This window comes from Mchenga conophoros, linkage group LG8, assembly GCF_057382185.1.
Source record: "Mchenga conophoros isolate Kocher_MC1m ecotype Shallow Benthic linkage group LG8, M_conophoros_male_GT1.1, whole genome shotgun sequence".
Classification (NCBI taxonomy): Eukaryota; Metazoa; Chordata; class Actinopteri; order Cichliformes; family Cichlidae; genus Mchenga; species Mchenga conophoros.
The window spans coordinates 29,137,034-29,155,675 of NC_140533.1; the positions used below are offsets into that span (position 1 = coordinate 29,137,034).

Here is an 18,642-nt window from a genome sequence, read left to right on the forward strand (position 1 = left end):
GCTGAAGCAAAAACTCGGGTGTGGGAGGAGTTCGGAGAGGCCATGGAAAAAGACTTTCGGACTGCCTCGAAGAGATTCTGGCAAACCGTCAGACGTCTCAGGAGGGGAAAGCGGTGCTCTACCTGCACTGTGTATAGTGCTGGCGGAGCGCTGCTGACGTCGACTGAGAAAATTGTCAGGCGGTGGAAGGAATACTTCGAGGACCTCCTTAATCCCACTGACACGTCTTCCGAGGAGGAAGCAGAGGGGAATGACCCGCCAATTTCCGGGGGCGAGGTCACTGAGGCAGTTAAACGACTCCTTGGTGGCAGAGCCCCTGGTGTTGATGAGGTCCACCCCGAGTTCCTGAAGGCTCTGGACGTTGTAGGGCTGTCCTGGTTGACACGCCTCTGCAATGTTGCGTGGAGATCAGGGGCAGTACCTATGGACTGGCAGACCGGGGTGGTGGTCCCCATCTTTAAGTAAGGGGACCGGAGGGTGTGTTCCAACTACAGGGGGATCACACTCCTCAGCCTCCCTGGGAAAGTCTATGCCAGGGTGCTGGAAAGGAGAGTTCGTCCGTTAGTCGAACCTCGGATACAGGAGGAACAATGCGGTTTTCGTCCTGGTCACGGAACACTGGACCAGCTCTTTATCCTCTCCAGGATACTCGAGGGTGCATGGGAGTTTGCCCAACCAGTCTACATGTGTTTTGTGGACTTGGAGAAGGCATTCGACCGTGTCCCTCGGGGTGTCCTGTGGGAGGTGTTGCGGGAATATGGGGTGTCTGGCCCATTGCTACGGGCCATTCGATCCCTATACAACCGTTGCAAGAGCTTGGTTCGCATTGCCGGCAATAAGTCGGACTCGTTCCCGGTGGGTGATGGGCTCCGCCAGGGCTGCCCTTTGTCACCGGTTCTGTTCATAATTTTTATGGACAGGATTTCTAGGCGCAGCCAAGTGGCGGAGGGCTTTCGCTTTGGTGGCCTCAGAATCTCATCTCTGATTTTTGCAGATGATGTGGTTCTGTTGGCTTCATCGGGTGAGGGCCTCCAGCTCGCACTGGAACGGTTCGCAGCCGAGTGTGAAGCAGCGGGAATGAGGATCAGCACCTCCAAATCTGAGGCCATGGTTCTCAGCCGGAAAAGGGTGGAGTGCCCACTCCGGGTCGGGGATGAGTTCCTGCCCCAAGTGGAGGAGTTCAAGTATCTCGGGGTCTTGTTCGCGAGTGATGGGAGAAGGGAGCCGGAGATCGACAGACGGATTGGGGCTGCAGCTGCAGTAATGCGGACACTGCACCGGTCCGTCGTGGTGAAGAGGGAGCTGAGTGTAAAAGCGAAGCTCTCAATTTACCGGTCGGTCTACGTCCCTACCCTCACCTATGGCCACGAGCTGTGGGTAGTGACCGAAAGAACGAGATTGCGGATACAAGCGGCAGAAATGAGCTTCCTCCGAAGGGTGGCTGGCCTCTCCCTTAGAGATAGGGTGAGAAGTTCGGCCATCCGGGAGGGGCTCAGAGTAGAGCAGCTGCTGCTCCACATCGAAAGGAGCCAGCTGAGGTGGTTCGGGCATCTGACAAGGATGCCCCCTGGGCTCCTCCTGGGTGAGGTGTTCCAGGCATGTCCCACCGGGAGGAGGCCCCGGGGCAGACCCAGGACACGCTGGAGAGATTATATCTCTCGGCTGGCCTGGGAACGCCTTGGTATTCCCCCGGATAAGCTGGAGGAGGTGGCTGGGGAGAGGGAGGTCTGGGCCTCTTTGCTTAGGCTGCTGCCCCCACGACCCGGCCCCGGACAAAGCGGATGAGGATGGATGGATGGATGGATGGATGGATGGATTTCGGACAGATTCTCAGCTTCACCGCTGCAAATATGATCGATGTGTCTTCCTAAGACGTTTGTCTGTGGATGTCAACTAATTGACAAATATTTTGCTTGTCTGAGTCATCTGACCTAATTTCCACCCACACAATATCACAGCAGATTTTCTAGAACAAAGAGCGAAACAGGATTGTGGTTTAACAACTGATAGGTTTGTAGCTTGAACCTTGAAGACAATATAATTACACAGCAAGCAAGACACGAAGTAGGCAAAGTTCTTCATGTTTCTCGTGCACGGGAGAGAACCGGACAAACGTCGTTCCTTCGCTTGACCCCAGTTGCTCTCGTCCGCTCCCCCGTAACACTGCTCTTTTATTGAGGTTACATGAATATGCATAGGTTCATTAACATATGACGTCTACATACAAACAAAGAGTACCTTGCCTGTGTGTGGGGGGTCAGACTGTGACCCCATAAATGACTTCCCTAAACCTGCTGGTCTGGAAGTCCAACAGTTCATCTAAACAAAAGGCACTTAGCCTAAAACAGATATAGCCACGTTTATCCTGCCATAAAACAATAAAACAAGGTACGACCTCTTCCCATGCTCCCAGGATGTAGGTGTGCATTCCTGGAATGCACACCAAGCCTTTGCAGCCTGCTAAAGATCACACATCCTATCACTACACAATTGATTATACACCTCTAAGCATATATGGTTAAATATTTCTAAGCATAAATGACAATCAACAATACAAAACCTAACAACAACCTTCAAAGAGACGAGGGTGAAAAATTTCTTCCACACTATACACGTGCACCACGTGGAACAGATGCATATCTTACCTCTGCCGTTGTTGTCAATATAAAAGTTCATGCAGTCAGTCTGGCTCTGCTGATAAATGGAAAATGTCTTTCTGAAGGCCGCCGTCTGAAACTCACTACAAAGCTCCTTTCTTTCTCCACTTGAATCACATCCACAGCTCAGGAGATAATGCAGCTAATGGCGCTTCCAAAATTCATCCAGGACTTTTTTTGCTTTCTGGCAGCAGGAAATGGACAATCACACCACTCATAAACTTTTATCTAAAGGTCAGTCTCTGAAATAGAGTACGAAGTAGTTCCTCTCATTTTTTTTGTGGGGCACTAATGTACGCAGATCCCTTCAGAGAGGATTTTATATCGAGTAATTAGCAGTTATACACTCGAATAACTGTGAAGCAGATTCCTTGTAGAGGAAATCTGATTTCATGATTAACCCAATTAATTTGATATTTTGCAGCAGATCCGAAACACAGCAAGTAAAATTACTAAAGTATTGGAAGATTTTTTTTAAACCCAGTCAGAACTATAAAAACATCTGCAATACTAAGTTACAAACACATGTGCAGCTGTACCTGTGCTACCTGCTATTATTTGTGCCTGCAGTAATCTAAATGTGCAGTACCTTGCTGTGTACAATATGTTGTGCTCTTATGCTGCTGTTCCCACTGTAATTTCCCCACAGTGTTTATTACTCTAACATATAACTGCAGTGCTTTCTCTGCATTACTGTTGGGGCTCTACCTTAAACTATAAAGCGCTTGTTTGTTGTGATTTGGGGCTAAATGAGTAAAATTGAATTGAATATTTTTGTCCTTCTGCTCTGAATTTCCTGTTGCAGCTGGCCAGATGTGATGGTGGCCCATTGCTAGCTAAATCCCCTCAGTGTTCATGGCTACACAAGAACTGGAGAGCGTGTCACACATGCACAACAATCGTCTAACTGCAGAATCTTTCATCGCTTATTTCATTGGGGAAGAATTCAGTCTTTGTACAATAAGCAAGTTCAGCCTGCATCTCTGGTTTAAAGACGCCCAGAAACTCAGTCTGCAGCTACTCTTTAATGTTTGCAATGCTTCAGCCTTTTGTGCTGGTGAAATGTTGTCAGCAGACCAGCACTAACCTGTTTGCATGTGGCAGTTACAACTACATAAATCTTGGACTTAGATTCACTTTTCCAGTATGTTCAGCTCGTGATGCTGGTTGTGTAGTTCAGGGTAGGGCTGCTCGATTATGGCAAAAGTGATAATCACGATTATTTTCACTGAAATTGAGATCTCGATTATTTGATGATATTTATTTAATGAGTCAACTTTAAAGATTGTCAAAAAATAATACCACTGAAGGTTTTTTACCTCTTTTCAACCAACAGCAGTCACTCTCCTCTCCAAATAACTTCTGCTGAGCTTTCCGAGCTTCCCTCGGGTCCTCTTAGTCAGCGGTCCCCAACCCCCGGGCCTCGGACCGGTACCGGTCCGTGAGTCGTTTGGTGCCGGGCCGCGAGAGTTGAGGCTCAGGCTTGAAATGTCTGGTTTTCAGGGTTTTTATCGGTTTTCAGCGTTATTTTGTTATCGTTTTTATCGTTTACTCGGTTTTGCTGGGTCTTTTCACGTGTGTTATGAATAAATCTTATTTTTTTCGGTACCGGTACTAGTTTTATTTTGTTGTATTTATCCGCGACACCTTAAAGGCCGGTCCGTGAAAATATTGTCGGGCATAAACCGGTCCGTGGCGCAAAAAAGGTTGGAGACCGCTGCTCTTAATCGTTGTGACACGTGTTCGAAACGCAGAGAGGTGCGCTCAATTTGCCACACGGAGCAGCGCGAGAGTAAAGCACGAGGGAGGGGCTAATAATCGGCTCAGTCATTTTTAATGATTGTTGAAAGCCCAAATCGTAATCGAGATTAAAATTCGATTAATTGAGCAGCGCTAGTTCAGGGTTGATTACGTGAGGCTAAAAAGAGTTGACAAATTTGAAACGTGCTAAAGTTTTGGCTGATGATTCAGCCCAGCAGCATCGAGTTTGTTGGTGAAACTTAGATATGAGTCAGTTAAATGAGGAAAAATCACTGAGTGGTTTCAGACCGAGGAAACATTTTTAATGTAAACTCCCTCCAAAGATGCAGTGCCGTCAGTCTGTTGTTGTTCCTCTAACCATTCCTACCGCACTGCCTCAGCACTTCCCAGATGTTTACTCCTGCCTGAGCTCAGAATATGGTCCTCGCACAGATTGGGTCCCATTCCATATCACAGAGTCTCAGCAGGACAGGTGAAGGACAGCGGGCTGAGTCAGGACATAACGTGGTTCAAACCTCGGGCACCTGAGCAGAATAAATGCTGCATGGGGGTAATGGAGCAGGATGATGGGTACTTATCTTCCATGAATATGCTACTAGACACAAACCAGAGAGTCACCGGACAGTGAAACAGCACAATGTGAAAGGAGGATACATAAACTTTGATGTAGTTTGCATCCTAATGTGCTGATAACCACAAAGGACTTCATTTCACCAATAAATACTTGCGGTATGGCTTTCATTTCATTTCCAGGGTTGTGTCTGGATGCAGCGCACATCCTGTGAAATTATCACTTCTTTCCTGGGGAGGTTATATTAATGAAACATCCTCAAGATGCTTTCAAGATGTAAGGGAAATTGGGAAATGGATAAATATAGCAGGTTATGAGTGCACTGCTTTAATGTTCAGTTTCTTCTTGTGAAATTCATTCAGTTTATTGACTGTCGTGTTTGGTAGCACTTCAAACAGGAGGTTCAAAGTCATTATGCTTAAAGTCACTTTCAGGTAAAATTGTCAAAATAATAATTCTGCTATTAGTTTTGATTATACTATAAAAATTAATCGAATATCTTTTTGGAGTTTTGCTGCTTGTGCGAGGCTTTTGTTCAGTTCCTGATGTCAGATTAGTTCTGAGAGGATAATCAACAAGCTGAGGCTCTGACTGACATTCGACTGTGTGATGTGCATTTATATCAGCAGAAAACAATAATAGTATAGATTTCAGGTTGTCAGCAAGATATCAAAGAATTTAAAGCTCTTAATAACAAATGTCTCCAGAAACAAGCTGTCAGTGTTTTGGGATCTTTGTTTCACAGAAATCATGAATGTTTTTTTTTCTTCTCCATGCTGAATTTTGGACACGATGAAGACCGCCATGAAGCGTCTGCTTTTTAATTAGCCAGGAAACAAAACTACTGAGGCACCTGAGCTCTGAAAGGAAGCTGAGAAATGTGTCACAATGTTTTCAGAGGAAGAAACACCTGAAATGCTCTTTGATGCTGCCTCCTGCAACTCAACAGGTTCACTGCAGAGGAACCAAAAAAGTTACTACCTGTCACAAATCATTGTGCATGATCCAGCATCAGTTTATACTGTCACAGACACACACACACACACACACACACACACACACTGTCTGTCCTCTCCTTGTCTGTCCTCCCGAGGAGACAATTTATGAGCAGCAGAAGCGACGTCTCAGGCCATCGGATCATGAAGGCTGACGTTCTGTCAGGACACAGCTAGCAATACACACACACACACACACACACACACACTCAGCACATATAGATGCACGACACAAAATCCAGTAAATTTTATGCTACTACAAATCCTCCTACGTAAGCTGCCGTTAGATTCACTCACACAGACTCCATTTCACTTGTGCACACACAGGTTTGCAAACACACACACACACACACACACACACACACACACACACACACACACACACACACACACACACACACACACACACTGTAAGCTACTTGTGGAGGAAGACGAGGAGGTTTTATTTGACTCTGGTGGGCTGTTTGATAGAAGTCATTATCTGATTCCTGCTCTAACCTGATAGAACTGGATATTGTAGCAGCAAGTGTGTGCATTTGCCTCTGGCTCTGCATGCTATGCTATTTGTCTGTCAGTTCTGTTGTGTATCTATACGGGCAGATGTTCGCACTGGGAAATAACTACACACATGCACATTTCCAGTCTGCTCTTCGGTTCTTCCGGTAATAATTTTAAGGTTTTGGTTCCTGCATGCACCTACAGTCTCAGCAGAGTTTAAAAAGAGAAAAACAGTTTTTGGATTTTAGGCCAAAATATGGGAAAGACTCGCTGCTCTGTAGCAAACAACACGTAATGAGTTTAGACTCAGAGGTAAGTTTGTACATGGAGCCACATCATCTGAGCAACATCAGCTACTTTTGGTCGGGATGGGTTGACACTACATGTTTAACATGACATTTTAGGCTTTAGCTCGGCTCCCGCTGCTGGTCTGGGTGGTTCAATGCTCCAGTCTGAATGCCTTATTAAAGCAGGGTTGCTCTCCCATGTGTTCATTGGAGTACTTTGGTGAACGAGGCATGCTTAGGTGGAGTAGATAAGCACTATGTAATAACGAGTCCATTTACAGTTTTATAAAATCTATATGCAGGGAAACCCCTGAAATTCCCTGTTTCCACCAGCAACCACAACTGCTCTGTAATCTTCATCCTGTGCTTAACAGCTGATTGTTGAAATCTCTCCTCGGGCACGTTCTAGACAGCCTGCGTGTCATGGAGCAGCAAAAGTGTCTGAACCTTGTAGCAGGGTTGGACTTTCCAGATGCTTCCATCTTCATGTAGCTCTCGCTCATCGGCCTCCTGCAGAGGCTGGTTAATTTCGGACCTGAGCTACAGGTCGGACTGTGAACAGCGTAATAATCAGAATGTAGAGGAGCTTTTCCCAAAATGCAACAGTAGACACGATGTATGGTCTCAAAGAAACAACAGGAAATAGCAGATTATCCGTTCTAATTTTCCTTTAGAACCAAAGTATCAGCACGACTGAGAGGACAAAAAGCATCTCGATGCTTGAATTCTGTCTAAACCCCTGCAGACGGACTTTAAACCTGGATAAGCTGGCGTGTTTTGGTTTTAGTTTGAGATGCTCTTGGATGCAACAAACCACTGCGAGCTTTCTTTGGTGCAGATTAAGTCATGTTTTGACAGCGTTCAGATTTGGCTGCTACACTTATTTTTCAATTTGGGATGCAACACAGAAACATTTGGAGACGCTCTTCTCTTCTGTCTCATCGCTTTCCCTCTCAGTTTTATCTCTCGGTCTCTCCGCTGCTCTCTCTTCGTCACGCTCGCTGTGTCACTGTCACTGAACTGTGTCAGTTCAGTGCATCGGATTTAAATTCTCCCACAGGACCTGTGTGGCAACTGTGGCGAAGTCGGAGTGAAACAAAGCACAAGACGTTGGCTGAAATGGATCTCGCAGCCCTCCCCGACTCACTGCCGGCACAGGGTTCACGTGAAACGAAGCCCTGAGCGATCAGGTTTAGAAAAATGATCCTCAGGTTTGATTGATGTACTGATGCTTAATGTTTAACACAAGGCAGCTGTAATGGATTTAAGGAGGACAAGAAAACATCATTACATTCTCATTTTCGCTTGTTGTTTAGGAAACACCATCTGGAAAGGTTGTGTAATTTGTATTCCTAAACAGCTTTGACACCAACAGTCTGGTTTGCATATTAATAAACTTCCTTATTCTCCCAACAAATGCCTTTTGAATCTGTCGAGCGTAGCTCCTTCACTGGGAGAGCTCGCAGAAGCTCGAAACTAATTTGGAGAGATTATCATTACAGGAAGTTTCCTGCTTATCTTTGGATTTGAAAGGATTTGCAGTGTGTCGCTCATCTTAGTGCAAGGGGTCTGATTCATTTGGCTGTTGTCGGTGCTTTTTATGAGTTAAGTAAACCTACAGAGCAACTTTTTAGTGTAGTTGCAGCAATCGAATAGGTAGCTAGCTCGAAAACCATCCATCACATTTGTTATTTTCCTACAGCGTAAGTGAGGCAAGCTTTGATGGTTTGATGATGTTTGATTAAAAGTATAAAAGGTCCCTTTCTTGACCTAATTCCAGCTCTGCGTTTTGGTTCTTGGACTTTTTTGCATGATTCACAGTTCAAAGTGATGTTGACTTATTTTATCATCTGCAGTTTTATCTCCTCTGTCCTGCATTCCCTTCTGATTGGCCGTCCCTTTGCAAAGAGAAGGCGTGAAAGAAGGTGGGTGGGGCTTCTGTGCTGTGAATGACACATCGGAGATATCCCCTCGCCATGACACTGTACTGATGCAAGATTAGAGGAAATGCTGTGAAACTGAGTGTTTAGTGCAGTCTGCACCCTGAAGTTTGGCTCACAGGGAGTATGTGTAAAATTTGGCCTTGTTTATTATGAACATAGCACACTGGAATAAATATATGTATATGTGAAAACACCATACATCAGTGGTGCATGCTGTTATTATGACCTACAGTTGTGTTTTAAAGCTCGTCAATTCTTACAAACTGTAACCCCAAACGTATGAGACGCAGCCGATCGGAGGAAAGTTGGCTTAAAGGGAGCCGATGAACCTCTGGGGCTATAAATGATATATTTAAGGCTTATTTTGAGCTGTTTTTTCATGCAAAGCTACTCTAGCAGAGTTCAAGAATTAAAAACATGGAAATGCTGAAAATGAGCAAAAATATTCATTAAATAGAGGGATCAATAAGTTCATAACATTTTACTGAGGGTGTGTGATCATTTAGCTGGTGCCGTTAATATTTGTTGTAACCGACGAGATGCTCGATGTGTAGTGAAGGAGCCATGAACGAGTTGCCTGAATGCATTTTGCTGATCTTCGTCTTCTTATGCTTTTAACATCGGAAATCAGCTCAAGCTCCCATAGGAGCGTGAAGCTCAGACTGTCAGACTTCTGAGCAAAGAGCCAGGTATCGATGATACCTGTTTTCCCAGCCTCCCTTTGAGCACTCTGGCCCCCCCCCCCCCCACTGAAGGTTAATTGGTGTGACTGGTCTTATGGCTGCTATGTTTACCTCCTTTGTCAGTCAACAAATTATCTGGAGCTGTTTTGAGTGCAGTTTATTAAAAATAGTGACGGTACTTGTTCTTTTTTAAAGCGTCACAATGCTTCAGCTTTATCTTTTAATTAATTTCCTTTTGATCCCTGCCAGTGGAGGACGGCAAACATAGTGTGGATTCATAAAATAAATGCGCAGCCCTCTAGTTTTCACCATAATCTCTCTCCTGTACCTGCACAAAGCTGTAGACCAGCTAAACTCGATCCTTTGCTTTCTCGAGCAGGTGAGCTTTTTTACCGATACCATGTTCTTCTGACGAATCTAAACCAACTATGTCAAAGGTCGGTGTTTCTAACTACCAAAAGATGTAAGTAGAAATGTTTATAAAATGAGATTTTCATCTTCTTTCCCACTTCCTCTAAAAGCTGTTATTTTCTAAGTAAGCTGTGACCTTTATTTTATTGCTTCTGCAGTACTTGCAAGTTGCTCCGAGTGCAGAGATTGCAAAATAACAAAATGTCATGTGTGAGTGTAATGGATTTGTTTAGGCCTGGTGCAGATGTGCAAAAAGGAAGGGAGCGAAACAATAACACAAACGTAAACCATCTTCAGATGTCACTGAAGAGATACGAGCTCAGTGTTCCCAGTTTTAGATGATTCACAGACCTTCGTTTTATTAAAGTTTCTCCAAAAGGCGATCAGAAGCCTCTCCTACCCCTGGAGGGTCTCTTGGTTGCGTTTGAGTGGTGATTATACTCCACGTTGGCAGCAGATGGAGAGTTCACATGGAGGACACGTCGTTCCTCACCAGAGATAAGATTTCTGCTGGCTCACAAGTGTCAGAAGAGTCCTCGTTTCTCCGCGTCTGAACTTGGCCGCAGAGGAACACCGGCTGCTCTTCAGTCGATAAGCAGACGGGCAGAAGAGCGCGGCTTCGCTATTCATATGACTCTTTCTTCTTCTTCTGCTCCTGCTGCTGTCTCCTCTGCTACACTCTCACGCTGCCTCGTCAGACAGCTCCTCACAGTGCTTTTCCTCCTCCAGCATCCTGAGGTTTTCTTCCTGTTTTTAAATCCTCGGTTGGTGTCAGACTGCATTGATTGATCACAAACAAACAGCTCAGATTTCCCCTGGTAGCTGAAGACTTTCTTTTGCTTTACTGAGAGCTAAATTGGAAAAGATAGATTTGCTTTACATCTCAGTGTCTCCTTTGTTTACTGCACCGTGATGGTGAGAAAAATCCTCCTGTTTCCTCCTAATTTGCAAGGTTCAAAGTGCATATTTCCAGAGTCTTCTGCTGTTCAGAGAATGCATAGATTAGACAGCACGAGGTAGCACGGTGCTTATGCAAAGTAAAGCACGCCGAGTGCGTTGTTATGGTTAAACGAGCAGAGGAAATGAGGAGTAAGATGTGAAAAACAAAGAAATGTATTGCAGCCTAAATACAACAAATCTGCATGTGGTGAACATGCAGGGCTGTTAGCTTGTTTACAGCCTGTAGCAATCAAGGCTGTGTGTGATTAGCACCCTGTTGCAGTGCAGTGTAATAAAGCCTGAAATGCAAGTGAGGAATGAGCGTTAACTACCAGCCTTGGCCTTGAATACAGCGAGGAGATTAAGTTAATTGTAAATATGAGTTTTGGTTTACACTGATTATAAAAACAAGATAATCAGGCTTCATTCCAGACTCTTCTTTAACTTGTCGTCACTGGACTGCATGAACATTGCCTGACGACAGGAAGTCAAATATACTGAAGTATCCCTTTCTTTAGTCGGTACGTCTCAGAGTACGTGGTAGAAAATATTCACTGAAGGAGTTCTGACTCATCAGCTGTCTTCAAAGAGAGGATGAAGCGGGTGGGTGGTGGTGGTGGTGGTACCACAACTGGTGTGTGTCTGGGTGTGCACCTCGCTCGCGTTTCATCTTTGATCGAGAGCTAAATAAGGCCTCCAGCTCTGGTCTGGTCCTAAAGCTCCCAACGTTTCCCCTGCTGTGTGTGTGTGTGTGTGTGTGTGTGTGTGTGTGTGTGAGACAGTGTAACAGTAATGTTAACACGGGACTGAGCTTCAACCGTATCCACACACGCTGCTCTTGACCCCACCACTCTCTTGGCGAGGTGCCTTAATGTGATTTGATGGGATGTACTTGATCATATTATATCTGCAGGGTGTGTGTGTGTGTGTGGTCTATAAATAGGCCTCCCTGCTGACTGAACACTGCTCTCAGTTCATTTCTATGACAGGCACAAACTGGCATTTTCCTATTTTAGAAGTGCGTTTTTGATATTCTGCGATCGTTTGGCACATCAGCTCCATTTGGCTCACGAGGCTGATGTGAAGCAGCTTGCTGGGGTTTTGCATAGTAGACTCAGTATCTGAGCTGTAAAAAAGAACAGTCCTGATCGTGACTTGCAGAAAACACCAGAACAACAGCTCAGAGTTCCTGTCAGAGTGCTTCTCATCACAGTGAAACACTGCACTGCGATGCAGAAGCAGCAGTGTCCCTATAATGACAGTCGTCTTCGGCTGTGCTTGTGGAAATCCAGTTAATTGATTCAGATTATTGTGATTTAAAGCTTTTAAATCCGACTGTGGAATGAATAAGCCTGTATCAGTGTATAATGAGTTTATTGATTCAAAGTGGCTTTATGGTGTGGTGGTTTACGGACTGGGGTGCAGGGGACTCCATTCTCCTACTGGGAGACTTCAACTGCCTGATCTGAACCTCAGTGGTGTTCTCTTGCTGGAGTAAGATCGTGCAGAAGTGCACGCGGCACCCGGAGACTCTACACTCCAAGTCGATGATCAGTTTTAAGCTTTGGCATGATCCACGTGTTGCATACGTTTTTACGTGCACGAATGCAAGAGGTCCGGGTTGGAAAGTATGAAGCGCACCTTCTGATGCGACACATGCAGAGTGGAAAAGACGAGACTTTTAATATGCTGGTAACATTTGAAACGTGCGTGTGGATCTTTATATAAATGAAGCTGGTAAAAACGTTAAAGTCAGCTCACGCAGCATTTTGGTTTTAGCGCATCAAGCATCTGTTGTTTTCGAAACGGAGTGAAATGGATGGTAAATAAAGTAATAATTTTCCAAACAGCACAGCCTTTGAGATAATTAACCAGATATGAGAAGGTAACTTTGTTATTCAAAACAAGATCATTAATTGGTGATGTGGTGATAGCGTGATGCGTGGGTGGTGCAGAGCTTCTCTAAGCTTCTCTATTTGTTCTGTTTTTATCCCCACCTGATTAATATGTTGGAGTTTGCACCGTTCCAAGGTGAAGCTTGTTACTAAACAAACGGAGTACATGATCTTACCTTGCGAATGTGGGTAAGTACCAAACGCTACAAAAGAGCAGCAGGCCGCTGGTGCTGACTCATGATATCTGAGGGTTTACAGTACCCAAGTCACATAAAGCAATCGTTCCACTGCTAAACTGCCGTCACTGGCTGCACTCAGCAGTAAAGGAGGATGGATGACTGATGGGGGCAGCGCAGGGAGGGGGGGCAGATGGATGAGCAAGGGTGAAAAAGAGTTTTGAATGACAAAGTGTGGGCCACGAGGTCTCCATCCACCTCCTCCATCAGCTTCTGTTCCCGCTGTGTGCCACACTCCCTCCTTGTAGCCGAAGTTGTAGATGCGGAGGTGTGAGCGTTCCTCCGCTCATCGGGATGTACGTGCAAGTCGAAGGCAGAGAGAGAGAGACTAATTAAATCTAATCCTTCCCCTCAGAGACAGTGGAGGTCTATTCTAAGAGGAAACAGCATTATCCCATGATAATCACATTCATGCTGGGCCTGCTGGGAGCACGTACGCCGCTGTCAGTCAACACCATGCTCCCATTCATCTTTAATAACTCTTCGCTCTCACGTCTGCACCTCTGCACGTTCCCGTAGCTGTAATCTCAGCCTTTATTGGCAGTTTTTTTTTTTTCTTGATTTCAAGTGACGAATTTGTGCGCCGAAGGGAAGAATCCAAGCCGAAGCGCACAACAAAACAGAAAGTGTTGGAGTTCTTTGAGCATCTGGGTGTATTTGTCATCTGGATGATATATATTTTCTTGTTTCCCAGTGGTTTGATGTCAAAAACTGAACAGGGAACAAAGTGTTGGGTTTAAATCTCACTTTTTCACTTCTGTCACAGTGCTGAGCAGCTGCAGCTGGAGAAATCCATGAAACAAGATTGAGCTTCTGAGTTTTTAGAAGTATTTTTGGGGAAATGTAGTTGAGTTTATTTACCAAAGCTGAAGCAGACAAAACATATGAGGCAAAGTTACTCATTAAATATAGATGTTAGATATTAATGGCTCTCTTCCACAGTGTGTCTTTAGCCTGTTTCCCTTCCCTCGAGTTTTTCCTTCCCACTGTCACCAAGTTCTTGCTCATAGGGGGTCACATGATGGTTGGGGTTTCTCTGTGTTATTGCAGGGTCTTGACCTTCAGTATAAAGAGCCCTGAGACTACTGCTGTTGTGAATTGAAGCCATTTAACTAAAATTGCTTCATAACAACAGCTGGCTGTCTTTCTACACTGTGGTTTCATAGTTCAGTTACTTGACTCAAAGTTCAGATTCACTCTGTCCTACTGTTGGTTTTCCTCTTTGTTTGAACCTTAAGAAATCAGATCACAACTCTGCCATCACTCTAACTTTGGTCGGCTGATTCCTTTTTTATGTGTTCCCAGTAAAACGTGACTGTTTGAATGTTGTTTGGGATGAAATCCAGAGCACAGCTGTTCATTCCAGTAAGGTTATGTTACGTTTAGTTCAAATTATCATTACCTTTCAAACATTTCCTTTTATTTCTTGAATTTCTTACATTGACCGGCTTTGGTGTTGTATATTTTTCTGATGGAGGATAGAGTTGGCCTCAAAGTCGACAAAGTCCACCCCTCCGAACAGCTGACACAGACAGATTTCTCATAGGCGGAGCTACAAAAGTTGTTTGGTCTGGAAAACATTCGATTTTCATCTGCAAGCTGCTTTGCAACCCACCTCCACCATAGTTCTACCTTTCCCTGTGTTGTCTGACCTTATTAAAGTAACACCTGTGGTCGGTGGTTGCTCTGAATGTCCTAGCGTGCAGGTGGAAGGGCACGAGGTCGAGAACAGAGTGACACCTCCAATGTACATTAATGGAAATGAATGGATTCATGTATCATCTGCATTAAGAAGCCCCCTAATAGTACTAATGAGAATGAACATTTAACGTCCACATTATCATTCAGTGTAACTTTAATTGTTTCCCTTTAGTGTGTCTGATTGTGTTTTTAGTGGCAGTAGCCCAGCTGGCCTTCTCCCAGGAGAGAGCCAACACTTTTTAATCACTCACAGTGTGTTCATTTTGTCACTCATTTTCCATTTCAAAGAGCACATATCTGCTCTGAGAACAAAGCAACAGTCTATTTATTCAGCAGCGGAAAAAGAAAACTTCACTGGTATCCGACAGAAATAGAAGCGAAGCTTTAAGTGTTAAATCATCATCTCCGGAGCCTGTCACTCAGTTTTTAAGAACTCTGATTACTGTTGAACTTTTCAGTGTCGGACCCCTGAGCTTTCCGCTCGCAGCTCTTCAAATTACTCTTTTGTTCTTGAGGATGGCCTGTCTCCTCCACGCTGCCCTCCTCCGCTTATCTTTCACTCCTCCTCCTCATTGGTTCTCTTATCTGTCTTCCTCAGTGTTTCCTTCCTTTTATTAGTGAACTCCTTCACTTCACCAGATTAACTACGAGCCCGTAAGCTGCTGGACTCTGGTTTACATCATTTATTTCAGCATATCTATTCATATAACTGCAACATTTTGATTCTTGTTGGTGCCCCCTAGAGGTTCTTCCTCTCACTGCAGGTTTTGAGACATCGATATAGACATTTGTAGACATTATCATCATTATTATTTTTTTCTACCTGAAGGCGGCACTAAAGGAAAGATCACATGATCAGTAAATTGCCCGGGCTTTCATACTTGACCCACCCATTTAGGATCCGATGGTAGTCCCACGTCCCGGTGTACCTGTCTGGAAGTCGCCACGGTTTGTTGGCCCGAGTGAATCCTCTGTTCTTCCTTCTGTCATCGAGTGTCGCTCTGTGGTCAGAGGCAGCCGTCAGCCTCCGGCTGTGTTTTTTTCTTATTCAATCTGTTCTGCTTTATTGAGTTTAATTATTTTCACAATGATTAACTCATCGAGCTCAGCAGACCCAGAGTCTGCAGATGCATCGTGTGTGTGTGTGTGTGTGTGTGTGTGTTAACGTGAGGCGTCGTAGGCGTGTTGAACTGTCACCAGCAGTTACCATGATGGATACACTGTGTTTAAAAACAATATTTTTTGTGTCAGTGTGTGGTTGCTGGAGCTCTGTGTGTTTTTGCTGCAGATGGTTTTTGTGGAACATCTTTGGATTTTTCGTTAAATCCTGATTAATGATTCATTCAGATCGTTAAAGTGATTTTTGTGGATTATCGGGGAGTTGTTTGTGGGTTAATTAGGGAGGTTTTGTTGCTCTTGCTGCACCTTTACAGGATTATTAATGGAAAAGTATTAGACGAATCCAGAATTCATTAAGAGTGGCTGACTGATTGTTTCAAATCAATAAATACTTTCTGGAAAATTAGGTTTTACAGCAAAACCTAAATTGATATTGGGGCTTATTCCCGATTTATTCTGATCTGGGACACCTGGGGGATCAGGATTTTTCCTTCCTGAATATTTCCAAGTGTTGCTTCTTCCTTCCTTCCTTCATCCAGTCTGTTTCCCACCTTCCTTTCTGCCCCCTCCTTATGTTTTCTGTATCCCGCCTAACCCTCTTTGCTTTCTCCTACTTTAAATTTCTTTTCCACTATTTTCATTCTCTTCTTCTTTGCCTGTCTCTTTTATTCTCTCCTCCTCTTCGTTTTTATTTTCTTCGTTTTTCACTTTCAAAACTTTGCATCCTTTCTTCTCCAGTTGTTTCCTCTTCCCTCCCACGTCCACTCCCCACTTCATCCTCGCGTCCTGTCCTTCTCATTAGTGGGGTTTATGACATGTTCATGCATGCAAGACGCCGAAGAACAAATTAATCTCTCCGGCAGTGTCGTGTTTCTTTATCCCTCCTCTCTTTCACGATAATGTCCAGTATAATCTTTCTGTGGCGAGCCAGCGTCCCCGACTGGTCCCATAATCCTCTTTGTAACAAGATGTCAATTAAAAGCTCACCATCAAGCTCGGGCCCTGAGGTTGAGGCTTTGGGGCCGATGAAGGCGAACCTAGGTCAGGGCGATGGTGATAACCACGTAGTGCTGGATTTGTTTCTATATCAGAAACAGAACTTTTATCCAGTAAAACGTGCGTCAGAAGTATCGAGCTGATCGTGAATTTTAAATGAAAGTAAACTGAAGAACTGTATGAAGCCCCCGAGGGACCAATTAATGTAAACAGTGTTGATAATTTGTTATTAAATAATCAGTTAAGTGACATCAAAACAAAAACTCTCACCTTCTGTTTCTCAGATTATGAAAATGATGATTTGTTTGGCTTCTCTTGTTTTTACACTGAGAGCTTTTCTGACTTTCTGTTGATCGAAAGATGGATCGAGATGATTATTTAACCAGTAAAAAGCTGAATCGTTGCATCAAAGCAGAGTGCTCGAGTGCAAAGAGCTAAAACCGTTGCACACGTCTCACAGTGAAACCTCAACATTAGCTCCCTGTACGATCACGATTAGCTGATAATTGAACGGACAGATGCGAAAACTTTAGATTTGCTGCTTTGTTGGAACCAGTAGCAGAAACGCCACCAGCTCGCAGGTATCAGATAAGCCCATTTTGGAAACAGCCTCTAGTGGCCATTAGTGGAAATGCAGCATGTCGCTCTGTTTTCAGCCCCAGGCTTGTTCTCCTCATGAAGGCACAGACAGCGTTTTAAAGAGCAGCACTGCTGTTTCACTTCTTACAATCACACAGTGACAAAGATAAGACGCTAAGTTAAGCAGACGCACTCAGAGCCGATGGAGGCAGCAGGGCGTTATCAGGCAGCCCATGTGTCATACAGCCATCGATCAAAGTGAGATGATGACAGCCGGTCGATACAGGTATCCGAGCGTCCTGACCTTCATCTCAGGCCTGTCAGTCAGCGGCAGCTGGGCGTTTGTCCGAACAGAAGCGGCCGTCTGACGGATCAGACACCATCGAGTTTAAAACAACGTTATCGTTCGTCAGCCGAAGCAGCCGGCTCCGATTGGGATCGACCTTCCAGGTTACATTTTAGGAGATGATGTGAACTCCTGTCTGAGAATCGTTAGTTTTCACTCTGCTTTGAATCTAATTTTCTCCTGCAAGGAAAATCAAACTAAATGAGTCTTTCTTCTTTCTTTTAATATCGCTGTCTCGCCCTGTCACCAAATGAATGCTGCGGAAACTTTGTGAATTTATGAACTGCTTTATAATTTGTTATTTCCCCGAGGCGGGTTACAAACAGATTAAAATGGATCCCTAAGTTATTTGGGAGAACAAATCGATAGCGGCGACCGGGTTATTATTCCCCTGAACTTTGCAGACTTCCTGTTGAGTAAATTAGGCTCAGAGAATCAGCAGCAGATGAAATAATAAGTTTCAGGCCATAAGAATTTTGTTTTGAAATGTTGGGTCCTCCAGAGAGAGCCTGTGCAAAGTTTCTGTGTTTGAAACGGCCTGAATATCCTGATGAATCATAAAACCGGGTTTGTTGTTTCAGAGGGAGAAACACAGGAAGGTGTGAATGAGCAGACGGCAGGAGGAGAGTTTGTCTGCCGATTTCCACCAGATGGCAGGTAACTGACCGATGGCTGGAGGTGATTTCCTGCTCCAGAAGCCGGATTTAGTGTGTGATGGAACAAAAAAGTGTCCGGTGAATTCAGGTGTCTGCCTGACAGATGGCTGATGGGTAACCTGGGAAGCTTTTCGGTCTCCTAAGGAGGAACTTTTCACACATTCTGATGAACTTTCTGCAGGTTTACTGGCTTCATCTTGCAGTTTGGTGTTAAACTGCTGCAGCCTGATCACACCGCAGATTCCAGGGTATCTGTTTGAACAGGTGGGTTTTTGTGCCGCTAGCTTAGAGACGCTAAATAATTTCAGAAAGTCATCTTTGCATTTGTTTTGCTGTAAAAATATTACTTCCAGAGGTTAAACTGGGAGT

The 18,642-nt window shown here is 44.5% G+C and overlaps 1 protein-coding gene across 2 annotated transcripts in view; it reads left to right on the top strand.

Moving 5' to 3' along the window:
• Positions 1-18,642, top strand: part of grid1b (glutamate receptor, ionotropic, delta 1b) — a 618,013-nt gene that overhangs the window by 97,793 nt on the left and 501,578 nt on the right. The window lies entirely within an intron of this gene.